Source organism: Corapipo altera, unplaced genomic scaffold (genome assembly GCF_003945725.1).
Source record: "Corapipo altera isolate COAL_440 unplaced genomic scaffold, ASM394572v1 45, whole genome shotgun sequence".
In the NCBI taxonomy this organism is placed as follows: Eukaryota; Metazoa; Chordata; class Aves; order Passeriformes; family Pipridae; genus Corapipo; species Corapipo altera.
Window position 1 is genome coordinate 6583102 of NW_020884877.1, and position 18170 is coordinate 6601271.

Here is an 18170-nt window from a genome sequence, read left to right on the forward strand (position 1 = left end):
GGGGGAATGAGCGGCGGCCCCGCGCCGCCGAGCCCTCCCCGCCCGCCCGGCGGCGGAGCGAGACCCGCGTTAAGGTGGACCGAGGGAATCCCTTCTGGTGCGGGGGGCGGGCGGCGGACGGGCGGCGAAGGAGGAGGGGGTGGCGGCGGGCACCCGGAGTGCCCCGACGCCCCCCTACCCCGCCTCCCCCGCCGCCCGTCCGCCGCTGGCTCCCGGCGGGGCGCCGCCCTCCCCGCCGTGCCCCCTTAAGAGCTCTGCTTTTTACGGTGGCGCCGGAGGGTCAAAAAAAAGGGGGCTTCGGGGGGGGTTGATGGGGACCGGAGCCCCCCCGCCCCGGGCACGGCGGGAGCGGGGACCGACGGGAGCATCACGGCCACCGGACAGCCCTGGAGACAGGGTTTCGTTCGCCCCACAAGCGCCTGGGGAGGGTCGGGTGGGCAGCAGCGGCTGTCCCGAGCCCGCACGCAGCCGTCCCGGCGCTGCCCCGGGACTGGGAGGAGGGTCAGGTCCCCGCGGGAGAGCGGCCGCCGCCGACCCCGCAGCGCCCCTCCTTCCCTGCGGGCGGCACTGACAGCCCGCCGAGCGCTCTGATGTCCCGGTGGGCTCCAGGCCGCCCCTGAAAGCGGTCCCGGGAGAAGCAGAGGATCCCAGGGCAGGGTAAGAGAAATCATCCCTTCGTCCCACACCCGACCTCCGGCCCGGCCCCGAAAAGCAGTCCTGCGGCTTCCCTCGCCTCGGCCGAAGGACTCGTGTCTCTCCCCGCCTCGGCAGGGACAGGGGGACCCGCCGCCAAAGTGCCAGCCTTGCCCCGGGACAGCAAGCCTTGAACGCGGGTGGGAGCTGGGTCCCACCGCCGGGTGAAGTCTGGGGAGCAGGAGAAGATGCGGGGGCCAGCGAAGGCCAGGGGCGGGGGGGCCGCCACCAGGGCTAGGGCTCCGGGAGCGCTCGGAGGAGCGAGCGCCGGTGCCGGGAACACTCAGGCTGCGGAGCAGAGAGCCAGCGGCTGCCGCCAGCCGCGTCTCCCGCCGTTCCTCTCAGAAAGGAGCCTCAAAGTTTGGAGAACTCTCGGTTTTCTTTTTAAATAACTCCATCTAACTTTTCTCCTTTTTTTCCCCCCGTCTAAATCTGATAAAGCTCAGCAGCAGCTCTTACATGGAAGTTAGCGTTTTCCACCAGCTATCGAATAATTGAATAATGTTTTGTTCTTACCTTTGATGCTGAACTACGAATTCCCGCGGATCAATGGCCAGAAAGTTAGAAGAATTGGTGATTTAGGACTTCAGTACTTCTGGAAAAAAAAAATGCCAATGGTTTAGCCAGGATCTTCCCTGTCTGATTCGTTACTATTATTATATCTGATGATGTGGATGGATGGATGGAGAGATTCAATCCAAGCCCATTAATGAGCTATTTTATAAACACCACCGTCTGAAGATCTTCATTTACATTTTGTCAGTGATCCTTTCCTTAACAGCGGAGACGTGTGGCGACAGCGCGATTACAGGACTTTAGTAAAGCTCCTATAAGAGTACGACTGGCTTGTTAATCGATTAATATTTTATTAAGTGTAAATATTTTATAAAGTTTTTAGGAAAGCTATCGATTCTAAATTATTAAACTAGTCAGAAGGGCATTTGAATAATGCATACAATTAAATACATTTAAATATATATGTAGCGATTGCTTCATTTGCAATGAAACCCCTGCACCTTTCTCTTGCTTTCGTTTTTTTTCTCCACGGGCAGCTAGTTTCTCATTTGCGCGTTCACTGGAGTATCAGGATGGTCAAATATATGTTTATTCCGTATGTATAAACTGAATGTTTACATAAAATACTCTTTGAAAAAATAACATTGAGATCGGGAGCGGTAATAATTTGAAAATTTTGACGCGGAAGCAAAGGGGGTTGTTGGTGAAACAAGGAAACTGAACCGAGTTTGTATAAATTTTGCTGGTTGGTAACTTCTGTTTTGTAAACATCACTTAATTTAGACAGATTTTATGAAGCACGATGCTTATTTTTCTTTTACATATTTTTCCCAATAAAAGCCTTTTCTTTCTGTTTTAAATTACAAACACTTTTTTTTCCCCTCGTTGCATGATTTTCACATGTTGTCCTTATTTCCACTGGAAAAAAAAGGGCGATTATTTCCCATCGCTTTCCTCATCCGTCTTCAATGTCGCAATTAAAAAAATATATTTTTTTAATATTATTAATAACCTATTTTTTTCCTAACGCGAACTCCAGTACGAGAATTTTTTGCTCTCGCACTCTGTTGAGAGCAGGAGCGGATGCGTTCCGAGCACCCAGCTCTCCTTGTTGCTGAAGTTCATGGACGCCTTAAGTGGTTGATTGCCAAAAAAAATTTGAACAAAAACACCTCCTTGGAAAGGTTTGGTTTTCATTAACTACCGCTTTTAAAGCCAGAACGCATGGAAGCGATCGCAGCTCCGTGCCCACACAGGCTCCAGTGGCAGGCGGCTACAACCGGGGCTGCCGCGGGCCCCCGGGCCGGGGCGGCCCTCGCCCCGCACAGCCGGCCCGAGAGCTGCCCGCCGTGCCCGGCAGGATCCGCCGGGCCCCCGGGCGCTCTTTCTCGCCTCCTACTTTGTTCCCCTCCAGCCCAGTGACTTCCCGGGGCCAGGGCGCCCGCGGGACGGCAGCCTTCCCACGAGGCACTTGGTCCGGGCCGAACACTACAGTCCCGGGGGACACCGGCCCGCCGCTCGCCGGTACCGCCTCGGAGCGCCGAAATCCCGGGATGCCGCGACGGCACAGTGGCCGGTGGGATCGGAGCGGGGCGGCCCCGCAGCACCGGCGGGGCAGCGCGGGGTCCTCCCGCGGGGGCGGCGGCCGCAGCAGGCACCGCCAGGGCGTCGGGGCAGGCGGAAAGGGGCAGGCAAGGGCTCCCGTCTCGCCCCTCGGGCCGGGCTTCATCGCGGCGGGACCCGAGCCCGCGGCCGCTCCCGGGGGCCGAGACCACCCGCCTGACCCGTCCCGGCGCCTTCGCCTTCGCACAGCGCCATCGCGCGGGCACCGGCGCCGGCGCAGCCCGAGGCGCCGCTGCTCTCGCCCGCCCGCGGCCCCGGCGGTGCGGGAAGGGCGCAGCACCTGCCGCGGGGCCGGGCGGGCCCTGCCGCCACCCTCCGCTGCACCCTCAGCCCTGCTGCGGCGCTCCGCCCTGCCCGCCACGTGCCGTCGAGGCTCCGGCACCTGGACGGGGCAGAGCGCTGGCACGGGCAAACCCGCGCCGGGCAGCGCCTGGGGACCGACCTCCTACCCGGCCGCGTTTTTTTCGCGCTCTCCTCGCGGGCTGGGAAAGGCGCTGGGCAGCCGAGGAGCTGGGCTCCTCTGCGCCTCTGCGGGGCGGCTCTGGCATCAAGCTCTCCCTGTCAGGGACGAGCCGTCTAACCTTGCTGCCGTAGGAGGGATTCCCACCCCTCTATACTACCGCGATCCCTCGCTCAGCGCCAGGTTCAGGAGGTGAAGCCAAAACGAAACGAAAATGTCCCTGAGCCCAAGGGCGGGAGGAGCCCGGCCCTGCCCGCAGCACTTCGAGGGGGGAGCTCTGCCTCCAGGCGACAGTGCCGGCGGGACCACGGCGCCGGCCATCGTCCTTTCCCAGGCGCAAGCCGCTGCTCTCCCCCGGCAGCCCAAGACTAAGCGGGCGGCTGTCCGGAGGGGAGCGCGGTGGCTGCCAGGGCGCCTGGTGAGTCCCTGGTGAGTCCCCCGGCTCGGCGACACAGCGCCTCGGCCCCGCAGGAGCCCGCTCTGCCTCCCCTGCGCACCGTCGCCTGCCTCCAGCCCCATCGGGGTCCACGCGTCTCGTTCGTGCCGTGCCAATGGAATAAGCAAAATTAAAAATAACAAACCAAAAGCGTCTTTACGGCGCCTGAGCTCCGACCAAAGCTTTTCGGGACAGCAGTATCCCTGCAGACCTACTCTCGCCTCTATCCTTCCCCTCACTGGCTTTATTAGCAAGTCTTCCGCCGCTAACGCTGGTCGTACGGAGAAAGAGCTGTGGACAATAGAGAGACAATCTCTACAGCCAGACGTATACAGGGAAGGGAACGAGTCGGCCGGAGCTGTTATTACAACGTATTTCGATGCCCAGAAGGCAGCGCAGCACCGGCCGAGGCGGGCGCAGGGAGCGGGGCTCACCGGCAGGCCAGGCCGGCTGGGTGCCTGGTGAGGGGCTGAGCTGGCCGCTGCCGGGGTCCTGCTAGGCTCTTTCCTGCCCTCCGGCTCCCCACTGAGTTTTGACTCACGCAAGTCTCCAGATCTTGGCTTTCCCCCTGGCCACGGGTTGCCTTTCCCCGCAATCACACGCTGCAGTGCTAAACGCAAGGGATTTCCTCCGTGATATATCATGCTCATCGAACCGCCTCGCCTTAACAGACCTGCGAGACTCTTCGGTATTGTATGGCTTCTCTAAAATAGTTCCGTTTAGATTTGTAAACTGTCAGGAGCAGGGAGCACAGACCGAAGCGCCTGTGCCCTGTGGCTCTTTTCCTTCGAATTAACAGCTTATAGTTGGAAATGAAGGAAGAGTTTCGCCACCTTCGTTGCAACTAAGGAAAATTCCCTAAATCCGAGGAAGAAGTGACTAACAAGTCCCGAGTTGAAACCCACCACCCGAGAACGAGCTGCAGCTGCTCCTTCACCTCAGCCCACGGCCACTCCAGCGCCGTTTGCCCCGGTCCGGGCGGCGCCCCCCTCTTCCACCTCTAAGTGGCCGCGCCGAGTGGGAAACGAGCGTCCCGCCTGCCGCGCACTGCCTGAGTTGCGGCGTGAACGAATGCGGGAGGGGGTTGCAGCAGCGAGTCGCCCCCCTCGGCCCGGGAGCCAGCCCAGCGCCTGCCTTTACATCCCAAACTTGTCTACGGGGCGCGGGATGCCGGGGCAGCCCGCTCTTCCTTTCCAACCGCGCTCTCGCCTAGGGTGAGAGCGAGTGACGGCGGAGCTCAGCAGGACATGCCGAGCATGTAAGGCTGAGGACTCGTACCCCGAGGCATGGATCGTTTTAATTACAACGATTTATGTAAATTAGCAAGATATCAGCCCTTCTGCCCTGCCAGGCTCCGACCTGGAAACACAGCATCACCCGCCCACGTTGGACACCATCGCCTCCCAAGCGCTCTCCAAGTTCCTATGGCCGGCGGAGACCAGATGGGAGTAAAGACCCCAACAGAACGGGGAGGACAGAGCCTATTCCGAGCGCCCGCCCCGTGAACTTCCCAACGAGCAGCTCTCAACCTCAGCTCCACCGCGCTCATTGCCCAGGACGGCAGTGCTCATTAGCGAGCACTGTGCCACGAGGGTGCCATTTTCGTCCTAAATCCAAACTTTGCCTCTTAACACACACTCTCATCTTCGTACGTAAACCGCCCGTGTTAATTAAACCTCCAGTAAATGTGTAGGGAGAACCCTCCGCTCTGCCACACAAGGCAGCAGATGCCGCCGGCTCCTGCCACCCGAAATGGTGTCAGGGAGCAGAGCTGCGGCAGGATCCCATGGGGGTCCGGTGCCGGCCCCCACCTCCCGCCCTCGCTGAAGGCAGATGCAGGTCAGCCTGTGACAGAACTGAGCTCGGTCGGCAACTGAGGGTGCCCGGCTGGGGATTTGTAGTTTTCGTTGCAAATAACCGAAGGCTGCTGATCCGCCCAGAGAAAAGGGGCAGATAGCGCAGGGGATTTCGAGTGAAGATAAAACAAAAGGAGTTTTATTAAACTGTGAAGGCTGAAAACGCCGTTGAACAGAACGAGGAAACGCACCCTAATACACATGAGTTACAAACGTCCCACAGCCCGACTCCAGCAAGCAGAGGCAGCTCAGAGCCTCCCGGCCGCGCCACAAACAGGGCTTGTCCCTGGCGAAATCATCGCAGTTGGAAAGCTGCGAGAGGCTGACCGGGTAACGCTCAGGGTTTTTAGGCTTTCGCAAGCCCTTTACTGGTAGAGAAGGGGCTCAGCAGGGAGCTTTTTGCAGAGGGGTCACACGTGGAGCCCCAGGGCAGGAAAAGGCCAAATCCTATCGCTTTTCCTCCTGCAAACAATCCTATCGTCTTTTCCCCGCGATTTCCAAACTTTGACAGCCGATACGCACAAAGAGTTTCGGAGCTTGAGTTGGTACTTGGCCCGTGAAAGGGCCCCTGCCGGGTCCGGGTCTGTCTGCCCGCTCTTAGCACCTTCGAGAGTGGTCAAAAGATGACCCGCTGCCCGAGGCAGCCCCGGCAGCCTTGCGGAGGCGGCGTCCTTCAACCTGGACGTGGCTTAACCGAACTAGGCAGATGCCTACCCGGGAGATACCGGGGCAGTGGGGACCTGGGGACACTGCCCTGAGCCTGCTTGCCCTCTGCCCGCTGGGCTCCGCAGAGTTGCCCCCCTCCTCTGCTTCCACAGCCTCCGACGACGCTGTCTCCATACCACTCCCACCCCGCTCCCAAGCGGCAAGCAGGGCGCGGAGGGGCCGGCAGCAAGTGCCCGGCCGCCGGCGGGGGCTGCCACCTCCCAGCCCTGCAGCCCCGCCGTGGCCCCGGTGGCTGCGCGGCCGCCGTGCCCAGGCACAGCAGCGGCGCCCACGGCCCCACGCACCGCTGTCACGCAGCGAGCGCGACTCCTCCTAAAGCCTCGTCTTCCTCCAACCCTTGCGTCTCCCCTGACCGCCCTCGCTCCCCCCGGAGGGGCCGCCGGCCTGCGGGCAGCCAGCGCGCTGCCGTGGCAAATTTCACGTTTGTAAAGGGACGGGTGAAAGGTATCCGCCGTTTGAAATCCCATTACAAAACCAGAGCAGACGCAGTGCTCGTCTGCTCCCCGTCACGGAATCGCTCCAACTAAATCATCATCTATCAAGCGAGTTTGTCCCCAGCGGGGACGGCAGCTCTCGCTTACTCTGCTCCGTGAACCGCTGCACTTCTGCCCCGGGAAGAGCCCTTCAGCCACACCGCCCCTGCGGTGTGACACGGTTAGTTCCTCCTGGCCAGCGTTTCGCTGGGAGCCAGAGGCACTCCCGTCTCTCAGCCGAACGGGCCCGGACCCCTACCCCACGCCCCCGCAGCCTCCCCACCCCACGAAAGACGAAACGCTCGAAGATCTCTGCTCTTCGTCAACGCAACGGAGTATCTGACAGTCACAATTACCTGTAAATATTCTGACTGTTTTTGTATACGGGACACTTTTAGCCTTAAGCCTGGCAAGCCTCACACGAGCAGTACTGCACCACTACCGCAACTTCACCGCGGCAGACGGCAAAAATCCGCGCTCCGCTTTCGGCACTAAGTGCAATCCTCCCCGGCACCACAGAGCCCAGCAGTGGGAGAGATAGCTACCGCTTCCTTCTCTCGGCACTCTGAAGCGTAACAGCTATAAACTCGATTTAAACATTTAGGCAAGATTTCAAATCAGTCAAAGAAAAAAAAAGTTGCCTGTTAACAAGTCACCCTTTCGGTTCACACACGGGCAGATAAGGTGCCAGATTTTCTAACATATTTGCAGCAGCAGTTTAAGAAATAGTCACGAGATCTGAGATGGTCACTACTAGATAAAACTCCGAGATTTCATAATCGGTCTTCCCATTTTTTACATAAACCTCTCCCTTCCCTACCCATCACATCACAAAAATTAGCGGCGTGGAATTACCTGTCTGCTTCTTTGTGCCTCCTTCAAGTAAAGAAGGTAAAAGTCACTTCACCTATTAGCTTGTATAAGTAATAAAGAGGTGGCAACTTGGAGCTACCACATTTTGAAGATTGTGTCACATGCTTTAGCATAAGTAAGGGTGTTAGAGCCCTAGCGAGCACAGGATCAGTTCATTTGTGCAAGAACTTGTGGCGCGTTTGGTTCTTAGCAGGTATTTTTTCTGTCCCTGGGAACAGCTCTGTACATCCTGCCTCGCTAAGACGGACATAACAACAGCCTCTCAGTTTCTGCGGCGTTTCTGCGCGCGTTTACCGAGAGGAAAGGCAGTTTGTCAGCGCCTTGACTCTGTATCAACCTATTACGAACCAGATACGACAGGATTTCTCGGGCTGCAGCATCTTCCTCGGCAGCGAGGATAAGTCGGAGGTGCAGCGGCTCCCGTGAGTGCGCTCACTCAGGAGGGGGTCATGGCATGCGGCTTCAGTCTCCCCTACACAACAGGGAGGAATTTGCCCCACTTTCTCAAAGTTTCTCAGCCCCGGACTTTTTCTAAGTCTCTTGTAAGAGAGGGGCTGTTCAAGAGCCCGGCCACCCTGCCGGCCAGCTCACAGAGCTGCCTCGCTCCCACTGAGGGGCCGCGAGCGGAGCGCACGCCTCTGAGGGGCGAGCTGACGGCTCCCCGCACCCCGGCGGCTCCAGCCTCCACCCCTGCTTGATCCGCTCCCAGGGCTCCAGGGAGCTCTGGCACTCGGTCGGGCGAGTCCCAAGCCGAACGGGCTCCTTGCCAGCCCGGCGGCGAGACAGGCAGCGGTACCGCTCCGGGCAGTCACTGATGCCCGTGTTGGTGGTAGCCCACAGCCCTGCTGGCTTGCCGCACTGAAAAGGGAGGGGACACCGAGCTTCCTCAGTCACTGACAGGGAAGCCCCCATGCAGGTGGAGCCGAGCTCCAACTTCTACGGCATGGGGAGAGGACGGACCTGCTTTGCTATCCCGGAAGGGAAGTGTCAGCAGCATCCAGGCTTTGAGACTTTTGGTCTCAGCGACTCTCGGCGCCACTGCCGTGACACGGCTGTCTGCGGGAGGCCGGCGAGGGCAGGGCGGCAGGTGCTGCGGGCCAGCACGACGGGGCACAGGGCTGGAGGTGACTCCCGCCCCCTCGGTGCCGGCGCTGACCCTCCGCCTCGCTCGCTCTTCGGCAGGACTAGAGTCGGGTGTGGCCCAAGGATGCGGGCGGGGGCGCGGACAGCAGAAGACCCCTTCCCGGCCCGCTGAACGCCGCCTGTCCCCTCCGTCGTTTCCCTTGCATGTCACGAAGGCCAGCCGGCCCTCCCGCCCCCTTCCCCTCGCAACACCGCCACAGGGCAGGGCGATAGGAGAGAGTTCGATCCCAGCCCCCGCAGATAGGCAACCCCCGCACCGCCTGTGCTTGGCCGGAGGGCTGAGCCTCTCCCTGGAACTCCTCAGATCACGACTACCGAGCTGCAACACCATCAGGCCGGTGGCACGACCCAGCAAGTGCCCAGGGCACGGGGCCTTCCCACTCTTACGGAGTGCTCTCCCTGGGGTGGACTCTTCCTGGCCTCCCCAAACGCTGCCGCCGCTATCACAGCGTGTCGGCTCTCCCTGCAGAGGCCGGTCCTTTAATTGGGTGGGAGAGTGGGAGCAGCATCGCTAACTCCGTCAATTACCCTTGGCCTCCTCAGGGTGCCTCTGGCAGGTTACGGCAGCATCTACACGCCTACAGGTGGAAGTGGTTATCCAAGGTTTTCACCAATGGGTGTTTTCCTCCGATCTGCAGCACACGCAGCTGTACTAGTCGGAGAAAGGGGTGCAAGGTCCAGGGGGACCACACTGCCAGCCTACCTTTAGGATGGAGGCATGGATGTCTCTGCTACACAACCCGCCCTGGCCCACCATTTCTTGCTGACTTGTGCTCTCCCTGCCCACACCGGAGCTCGCCGGGCCCCAGCCCATGCCTGTGGCAGGCAGTTGTCAGCAGCCCGAGAGCTGGCACCGGGGCATGCCAGGCCTCCACTCTCACTGCCCCCGGTGCACAGCAGGGCTCCGCGTCGAGGGACGGGAGCTCTGTGGCTCACAGGCTGCTCTGCGGCTCACAGGCTGCCCAGCACCCACCAGGGCTGTGAACTGAGAGCCCTGGCAGCACCTCCTGGCACATCTGTCTCTGAGGCGACCACAAACAATTATTTGCAGACTACTTTGAAGCCTATGAACCAAATTAGACCTCTGGCTGTCCCCGCACGCCAGTAGAAGCCCATCTTGCTGCCCACCAGTCCCGCAGCAGCACAGAGGCTGCTGCCCCAGCTACTGCCGGGAGAAGCCAAGAGCCAGACAGCAGGAGGACGAGAACCAAATAAACCACTTTCTCAATTTTCACCTTGCTTGTATGGTCCTGCTTTTATAGGCCTGCCCGGCAGCCTGTGCACACACATTTACACCTCTTTCGAAAGCTTCGACAGTAAAATCCCAACGAATTCCCAGTGCCTGTCCACTCCCACAAAGCAAACAGGGGAGTGCAGCGCTGGGCCAGGCCAGCCCGACCCCACGGGGCTGCACCCTGAACACCACCAGGTGTTCAGCCTGGAAAAAGATAGAGGAGAGGAAGTCTTAGGTCTATTTATATTAATATATTTTCGATTAAGTCATTTAAGCAACCTGCACAATGCAGCAGATTGTGTGGCATTTTTAACATTTTCCTCATTTCTGCCAAGACAATTTGCTCACTGCGGCTAAAACAAGCTTCCTGATCCCTTCACAAAAATTAGAAGCAACAGCTAATAAAGAAGCAAAATATGAGGTAAGCTTCATGGGAAACCAGGCACGTAAAGTAACTGTACAACTGCCAGGCTGGATTTCTCTTTCATATATTCATGACTGAAGGACAATACACAACTCACTTCCCCAAGTTCTTAAAGATTAGGCCCAGGTTGCAGCTGGCCATCTGAGTGAATAAATATAGCAGGATAAAGCAACCAAGTGGCAATGGGGTCACTTTTCTCTTGGAAGTGGCAGTGAGAGCCACTGGTGGCTCACAAGTCAGTCCCTGCCTCCCAGTTCTGTACAGCCGAGGATTTCCTAGGAAGACAATAAAAGATCTGAAGAGATCTGGGCTGTGTGCCTTCTCAGGGGCCTCCTTGGAATAAGACTCCTACATTTTTTAATCTCCAAGCATAAAAATGGTAGAATATACAAAGAAACATATTTGTTTTGAAACCTTTGGTGATTCACATCGCAACTAAGAAAAACGATGTTAGTGCCCACGAATTAACACATTTCCTTTTGAGATAATCTCCACCAATGCCTGCAAACAGTGCCAGTGATTTTTTCCACCCCCTCAGTTTCCTGTAAATCAAATCATACACAGTCATGATACATTCACAACTTCCTCTAAAAACTTGAAGATGATGGTTGAAACAAACCATTGTTTAAAAGTTACAAGGAGGACCTGAAGTATAGAGGTGAGACAGATCAGTAAGTTCCTGCCAGCAATGAACAATTGGGAGAAGGGTAGAGGAGGGCAGTCCTGTCATTTCTCCCTGGTATGATCTGCCTTAAGAAAAGCTGGAAGACAAACTGCCTTATTAGACAAGAAAGAATCAACTGAGGAGGAAAGCAGATATAAATGGGCTACCTGTGGCAAAAAAACTCTGTCATGACTCATAGTCAGACACCAGACACAAAGCCAGGAGAAACCTGGCTATTGCTGGTGTTCATGAACTTCAGTGTTCAAGATGCAAAAGTGATTAAAAGTGATATCAGGAGATACTTGAACTACCCTAATTAACTGTATTCAGGATCCTATCTCAATACTACTAACTTATGTCCTCCACAATTCAATTCCTCACAAAAGATGGATTTTTGGGTTTTTGGGTTTTTTGTTTGGTTTGTTGTGGGGATTTTTGGGTTTTGGTTTTTTTATTTTCCTGCCTTAAGCAACAGCTAATAAAGACAATATTAGGTAGTTTGCTCTCTTTTCTTTCAGTAGTTCCTGTTCAGCACAAGCTGAAGTGACCACAGTGAATAATTTGTCTTTGGTTGAAGGTCATGACCCTGTGTCAGCCTGAACACAGCACTGCCTGAACAACGCCTTTGAAGCCAACAGGAGTCTTACACAGGCACAGCTAAGGGATCATGCCACTAGTTTGTAATGCAATCTGGAATGTTTTAAAATGAGAAATCATTATAAGATCTGAAGTGATTGTCCTGATACAGCCTATTTGTAAGTGGCAAATGTGAGTGGTACCATGCATGCTGTTCTCTCTATAGTCTCATGAGATCCCTTTTCTAGAAATAGTGCCAGGATTTCCTAAAAGTTCTGGGTAATGACTGCTTTTATGCAGTTTCTATTGTGCTCACTGTTGCTCCTAGAAAAGTAGAGTTGTTCAGATATGCATTTAGTTTTCCTTACCGCTTTGTAAAAGGTTTTTGTTTGGTTGTTGGTTTTTTTCATAAACAATTAAAAATAGCTTGTTCTCTAAAAAGATGTCTTTTCAAAGCACTAGAATGAGCATAAGCGGGGGAAACAGCCTTTGAAAGAAAAATTACTTTGGACAAGTTTTGAATTTCAAACATAGTCTTTGTTTATATTTCACTGACAAAATGCCTCTCAAATATTCTTTGAAAGGTGATTACATTAGGCAGGGGCTATTTTAGCAATTTCACATCTCATAGCACTGTTGTATACAGGGATCTGTCCACCCACTTCCCTCGCTGCAGTCACAGTTCTTTGAGCCTTTACTCAGCTATCTTTCACCACTTCTAAAATCACACAGATTTTTCCTTTCTTGCAAATTAAAGTCAACCTTTTCTGTACCACCAGGTCTCTTCTCTAGGAATTCTGGTGGGCTGCAGGATCACTTTTGACCTGTTAGTGAGGTTTCTTGCAATACTTTGCTTAGAGTTGGGCAGAAAAGGTTTTCCTGGTTTAACAAAATTGTAGGACAACAAAACCCAATTCCCCCTTCAAATCACAACAGAAAGTTGAGATTTTGAGTGTTTCATAATTTAAAGAGAAAAAAAGAAATAGGTGGCACTGTGAGTCCTTTCCAAATTACATATCCTTCCTTCTCCGTTTTATTTTTCCTGTAATTAAGGTAAAGAGCACAAAGCCCCGCCTGCAAAGGCACTGTACAGCCATGAAAAAGCAGCACATCTAGTTACTCCTATCACCAACTCAGCTGGTGAAAGCTTCAATACCCATTCAAGTTCTTGGAATGCCAGGAAAGCTCTCACTGTTTTTACTTTCTTCATAATCTCAATAACATCCTATTTAGATGTCCTTGTTACACTTATGCATCTCCGCTGCAATAAAAACTACATTTGTTGACACATTTAAATTTTTTTAATACTCTTTAAATATTTTTAATAGACATTTATCAAGACAAGTTCTGTACCAGTTTTGGATCTGTTAATACTAGGAAATACTTGCACTTTTAGGAATGTTCCTGGGCCCCAGAGCATAATGGCTTGTGTCACCAGACTTTGAAACTGATTCTTACCATGGGTTTGGCCTAAGCCAACTAGCACTGTCTGAAGCAGCTCTTGGGCATATCTCAGGAATTAGCCCAGGCAGATTGCAGCACCTAAAGAGAATTCACACTAGGTTTCCTTGTTTTGGTGGGCAGGACAGCAGAATAGTGTCAATGGAGGCTGTTGCAGGCAAGAGAGCCTCAGTGACAGAACCCTTCTGACACACCAGTACAGACAGTGCTTCTGTCAGTCCTGCATGAGAAAGGTGGAGTAGCATGAGGCAAACATCAGTGCAGGCTCTGGAACTCCAGGCTCCTGCATAGTGCCACAAAAATGCACAGGACAGTGCAATGCACATAAACTGGCTGAAGATGAACAAAAAATGCTCTCAGTGTTGCTGTGATGTGCCTCTGTAGAGTTGCACCAAAGCAAATGAAGTCTGAATTCTGTTGTGTTGTGCTATCAATATTTAATTCTTTATGTCATTACAACATCTGTCCTTTCTCAGGTACAGCAGAGTTATACATTTAGTGAAAACATACTACATTCCTATGTTGGTAGTTTTGTGAATACAGGTAAAACTCCGAAACTTTTTTCTATCAAGCAGACAAGAACACCTCATTGTTCTTTACTCCTTAGTCAGTGTTCTTCTTATTCAGCTAAGCACTGGCTACCACTTACATAATTAGATATTTTTAATAAACTGATTAATTCTAAAATTATCTCAGACTTATGATCTGTTATTTCTCCTGTCATATGAGACGAGACAGATTAGTGTGCCTTTTTGGGGTCTAATTGCAAAGGCTGCAGAAACTTTGCTAAGGGTCCTCCCCACATTCAATTCCTTCTCTATTCTATTTTATGGTTCATTAGAAAGATTTCAGAGTTTGATGGAAGAGGAGAGAGCTGGAAATAGAGGTGTTAGGTAACTCTCAGATACTTAAAAGCACATAAAGCAAGATTTGCTAAGAATTATGAACAGTACATATGACACATTTCAATGTTATAAAAGCGGATGAAATGCATTCTGCACATCCAAGTTTGGACCTATGTTTCCCCTCTACAGCACAAGTCACTGAGGATAGCAAGCTCCTACCAGCTGAAATCTGGCCTTAAGTTATCAAGAATGACCCAAACTCAGCAGTGACATTAAGGGTTATACATGCCCCACACAACAAGAGGTCTGGGAACAGTTTTGCCAGATATGGGTTAGGGCTTAGTAGGGATGAAGCTACAAAACAAGTAACAGAACTTATCCTCTGAGATGTAGTAGTGTTATTTGACAACTTTCACATGAGCACTTACTTATTACTATCTGGTGGAGCTCAAATCTCATTAGCTCCCGTATTAAGAGATGGTCTAAAGGTTAGTGCACTCAGTGGCGTGGGCTACAGATGTAGTTTTGCTCCAGTTCTCTTTCCACAGAGATTTCTTGGGTGGAGTTCTCCAAAGGAAAACTTTATTGACCCAGGAGAACAAGTCTGACAGTCTGCCGGCCTCATCCTGCTACATCACAAAAGCACAACTGAGAACCTCTCAAGTCACCTCTTACTTCCTACATCTGTAAAAGGAAACAAATCTGACCCACTTGGCAATCAGAGAGATCTGTAAAGATCTGGTTACTGCAGTTGTAAAGTTTTAACATTGAACTTGCCAAGGCAGCTCTTGCTCTTTCCGTGGCTCAGGAGAAGCCAAGTGCCTGCAAAGAGTCCCCTTTCTGTTCTGGATGAAGGTAGACTTGAGAAAGACAATAAGGATTCTGCCCTGCTGCTTCCCAGCTTCTTACCCTCCGCATGCACTGAGGGTCAATTAGTGCAAGATGGAAAAGAGACAAGGAGCTGAATGATTGCCCAAGGCTACACAGCCAGTCATGGCAGGTTGCCCAGTCATTCCTGATCCCCTATTCTGTGCATTCTTCCAGACCAGTCTGCTTCCCAATTTGGGAAAACATTTCCAAAATGCAAGGCAGAATCCAGACTCTCAGAACATTTTGAAAGATCTGCAAACTTATTGTCTTTTCTTTCACACATTTAAAATATTTGAAAACCTCTTTTGGCCCATCACCTGGTCTGAATCAGTGATCAACTCAACATGGCAAAGAAGCTTCAGAAACAGAATCTTACATGTACCAATGGGGAAAGTCCCATTTCTACAGTGGCATCAGGAATAGCTTCTGCACTATTACACAAGTAACTAAGCTAAACATTGCCTTTCAATAATTATAAGGACCAATTTACTGAAGGTTTATGTGCAGTAAATAGAGTCATGTTTCTTTTCCTATGCTGACAGTTGTTGCTGTAGAGAACATTCAAACATTGAATAAGCCTTCAGATGATTCCTTTTTCATCTATTCCGTTTCTGAAATATGGTTTTTTTTTCAGCCTAATACAAATTAAAACAAACTTGTTGATAAAGTCAACTAGAATTTAGAATAAATAACACTATAAAGAAAGTTTTGCCCAGCCTTTCTGCCTTCTGTTGTTCTTCAGGCTACTCCATCAGGCCTCCTTTTCTCACACTAAGTCATTTCTGTCTCATAGAAAATACTTTTACTGTTACTAAATCAAAGCAGTTAATGAGCTGTAGGTATCACTGTATCAATAAAATAACGCAGCCCCTTCTGCACAGGAAAAATCAGTAGCCAATATCAAAGAGAAAAGATTTTAAGCAAACTTTGCCCAGCAGGCACATTTATTGCTGCATTCCTTCCTTCCCTCAGGTCATAAACTCCAAAACCACCAAACAAAGATTATCACTGATGAATAAAAAAGAAATCAGATAACCCTGACTAGACACAAAGTATCTTCAAAACATCAACAAAAGGCGCTTTACATACAGTGAAGAAATTTCAACTTGTTTACCAGTATCTACGGCAGGACAAATAATGTTCAGCCATTAATAAATTCAGAAAGCCTGGAAGAACATAGGAGCCTAGCCTGGGATCCAAGAATTCCAAAGGGGGGCTCTTTGACAGACATGCAGAGTTTTATTCCCCTGGAACATTCAGTAGGGTAATAAATGAAGCCACTCAGCCACCATTCAGACAGTGCTGCACCACCGAGGTACCTGCCTTGAAAACATCATCAGTTTTCATTTCTGTGCCACTGGCCAAAGTCTTGGATAAGCTCCTCAGCATTTGCTAGTTTCCAGCTAATGTTCACCTTGACTTTAGATGGATACTATTGTTTTTGGTGAATTATTCTCTTGCAGATCCTGCTGCCTTAGGGTCTTGAGACATTCAGTTAAGCAGGTGGCTATAATTAATTATTCAAAATGATTTTTAGGAATTCGGATTTTTTTTTACTGACAGTGCATTAGTTATAAGGATTTTACAAAAATAAGGCAATTGCATGCTGTTTGGGGTATTTGTGATTAAAAAAACATGTTCTAGCTCATTGTAATGTTTCTGTAGACTGGCATTCTTTGTGAGAAATTTATTTCTTGTAGCTGCTTTGGGTTTATGTTAGTTGTATATTTTAAGAACAACATCCGCTAAAATGGTTTCATGTGAAAAATGGAAATACACTTACTTCAAGAAAGTATTTCTACTCTCATCTTCCTTTCATTCTCAGTGGGTCTTTAGCAAACACTTGGTTGCTAATGAAAAAAGTTCAGAACCCTCATCCTAGGAAAGTACTAAAAAACAACCAGGGAGGCAGCAGATGAGGATACTGCAAAGTACTGTTATGAAAAGCAACAGTATGAAGAAATTGGAAGAATACCAGAAGCTAAAACACACACACAGACACCATTTTTCAGAATGTACCGTACACTGTATTCTTGAACTTGTAAAGAAGTAGAGTGAATCTAGCCTTCAGTTAAAAAAATACTTGAAAAGAGCTGACAGTGACCTGCAGAGTGCAGGTCAGGAGCCATCAAGTTTCTGTAGAGCTCCTGCTGTAGGTAGGAACAATGGGGAAAGTAAAGACATCTTGGCACTACCAGCCTCTTCCCCATATTCCCATATTTGGAGACAAATACCAGTCTTGACACAATCGTTTCTTCACAGCATTTTCTAGACATCGTGATTTTTTTCAGTTAAAATGTAAACAAATTAAAAACCAAATTATTTAAAGGTGAGGCCCATAGCTCCAAACAAATAAGCAAACCAACAAAAAAGAAAGGAAAAAAAAGCACTAAAAAAAAAAAAAACCAAAAAAAAAGCCAGAAATATTTACTCTTTGATTTATATATATATATATATATATATATATATGGAATATATTAGGTTAACCTTCTCCATAATTTAATTCTATTTCTTTAACCACAAGAATCTTTTAGTCTGACCTTAAGTGCTTCTTTTCCCACGTGGATTGTTTGCTTCCTGATTTACAAAATCTATTATTTTCAAGAAGCAGCCTAGACTAGCCAGGGCTGAGCTTAAATAGAACTCCTGGGCCTATGCTATGCCTCTATGACTTTATGGGCAGGGCATGTAAGGGGAAGCCTCAGGTGAAGCTGATCAGGGCCATTAAGGCCTCAGCACTCAAAGGCCTTACAATTGTTAATTTAGCTCTAAACTGTGGAAAGAAATTGAAGAGGTTTTGGTGTTAAAACAGAGGTTTTGATGTTCTGGAAGCAATGTGTACTTTCCCGCTCATCCAATCCTTAGATCAGGTGAGATGTGGAGCCCTTGTGCATATGCATGTTCTGCTTGAGTGGAAAGGCACCATATAGTTGGTTTTTAGCCTCAGTGTTAATAAACCAAATGGAAGGATTTTCTCTGGTAATGAGAGCACTGGAACTTCATCCCAGTAGATAACAATTGTAAAGACTCTGGAGGCTGAGACAGACTTTGGTCAGCAGTGCATGATGCCCACTGTAATACTGAAAATTTGAGATGAAATCCTGTGTCACTACACTAATGCAAGATTTGCCACTGCGTTCTTGCAGGAGCCAGGATCTTGCTTCAGGCAAAAGCAAAACTGCAGAGGTTACAATATATGCTCTTCCACTCCAGCTCCCAGGAACAAGACCTGAAATGGCAGATGTATTATTATTTATTGATATGCAAACTTGCACAAACCTTATAATCTCAAATGAT

General features: G+C 50.9%; 1 protein-coding gene across 2 annotated transcripts in view; it reads right to left on the reverse strand.

Moving 5' to 3' along the window:
- SATB2 (SATB homeobox 2) overlaps window positions 1-18170 on the reverse strand; it is a 213565-nt gene that overhangs the window by 132424 nt on the left and 62971 nt on the right. Inside the window, exon 3 of one of the 2 annotated variants that reach the window (XM_027637229.1) lies at window positions 1210-1288. The gene's annotated coding sequence lies outside the window, so the exon portion shown is untranslated. Of the gene's footprint in view, window positions 1-1209; window positions 1437-18170 lie in introns of those variants that run through there. The other variant, XM_027637228.1, reaches the window with a different exon arrangement.